Source organism: Cebus imitator, unplaced genomic scaffold (genome assembly GCF_001604975.1).
Source record: "Cebus imitator isolate Cc_AM_T3 unplaced genomic scaffold, Cebus_imitator-1.0 Scaffold291, whole genome shotgun sequence".
Lineage (NCBI taxonomy): Eukaryota > Metazoa > Chordata > Mammalia > Primates > Cebidae > Cebus > Cebus imitator.
In genome coordinates, this window is record NW_016107606.1 from 3,756,892 (window position 1) to 3,758,501 (window position 1,610).

The window sequence follows — 1,610 nt, forward strand, 5'->3', positions numbered from 1 at the left end:
AAAAAAAAAAAAAAAAAAAAAATCTGCTTTTAAGTTTTATTTTTAATTCTATAATTTGTTACAGGATTCTTTATTTTTTCTTTTATTTTTATTTTTCTAGAGTAGTTTCTCCATAGACAGAGCAGGGCTACCCCCTCGGCATAGTGGCCCAGAGGATTCTTTAGACTCAGAATGAAACCAGGTTTAATGCCCAATAATAATCACTTCTGAAAAATATCATATTAATGCAACACGTAATGGAAGAACTCACTCTCAACACATTGCACAGTAGTGGGCATCCTAAAGTTGTGTGGCTCAGAGAGTGATTGGCACCTGCCTCTTCTCTGTTTCACTGTGTAAAGCCTTTATTGACATCTTGGCATATAAGCAGAATAATCACCAAAAAATACTACTTTTAATGTACCATAACACAATCATTCAAGCATACTACTTGAGGGCCTAAGTTCTCAACCTGGACACTGTAGTATAAGCTACTGATACCACTACTCACTGCTTCACCAGAATGGCTGTATATTTTTCCCACCAAAAGTAGGGCTATTGCACCATACGTTTCATGGTCTCTGTAAAGAAAAGAAATCATTGTCTTGGTTTATATTTCCTCAAAAAACAAGCAAATTTTCTACAAACTGCTTTTAAGAACTTAGTGAAAACTGAAGTTTCCTAAGGAAATCATTAATTATTTTTAATGCAACAGTACCCCCATATACACACACAAAGTTGGTATTTGTAAAAACATCAATTCTGAAAAAGCTAGTTACATCCTTTAATAAACATGCACCACAAAATTAAAATGCACAAGCATTTTTTTAAGAGATGGGGTCCCACTATGTTGCCAAGGCTGATTCAAACTCCAGGGTTCAAGCGATCTTCTGCCTCAACCTCCCAAACTGCTGGGATTACAGTCAAGAGCCACCATGCCCAGCCACACAGTTTTTATTTATTTATTCTTTTCTTGAGACAGAGTCTCACTCTGTTACCCAGGCTGGAGTGCAGGGGCACGATCTTCGCTCACTGCAGCCTCTGCCTGCCAGGTTCATGCAATTCTCATGCCTCAGCCTCCTGAGTAGCTAGGATTACAGGTGCACACCACCACGCCTGGCTAATTTTTGTATTTTTAGTAGATGGCATCTCGCCACATTGGCCACGCTGGTCTCAAACTCCTGACCTTAAGTGATCCACCCATTCAGCCTCCCTAAGTGCTAGGATTATAGGCATGAGCCACTGCACCCAGCCAAACAAGCATTTTCAAGCACATTTACTTCATGATTCCTTATTTCATGTGATGCCCGCCCCCTCACACACAAAAAAAAATGATTCAGAAAGACCTTTCATGATTTTTACTTTTTTTTCCCCTGCCATTCAAAAGCTTCTACAAGCTTTTTGGTTTTTTTTGAGACGGAGTTTCACTCTTGTTACCCAGGCTGGAGTGCAATGGCGCGATATCGGCTCACCGCAACCTCCGCCTCCTGAGTTCAGGCAATTCTCCTGCCTCAACCTCCTCAATAGCTGGGATTACAGGCACGTGCCACCATGCCCAGCTAATGTTTTGTATTTTTAGTAGAGACGGGGTTTCACCATGTTGACCAGGATGGTCTCGATCTCTTGACCTC

The 1,610-nt window shown here is 40.8% G+C and overlaps 1 protein-coding gene across 9 annotated transcripts in view; it reads right to left on the minus strand.

Annotated features, from left to right (window-relative positions):
• Positions 1-1,610, minus strand: part of PWWP2A (PWWP domain containing 2A) — a 52,613-nt gene that overhangs the window by 40,347 nt on the left and 10,656 nt on the right. For 2 of the 9 annotated variants that reach the window (XM_037729073.1, XM_037729072.1), the window contains exon 2: positions 491-560. The exons of the other annotated variants lie outside the window; for them this stretch is intronic. The gene's annotated coding sequence lies outside the window, so the exon portion shown is untranslated. The remainder of the gene's footprint in view (positions 1-490; positions 561-1,610) is intronic. 9 annotated transcript variants of the gene reach the window in all.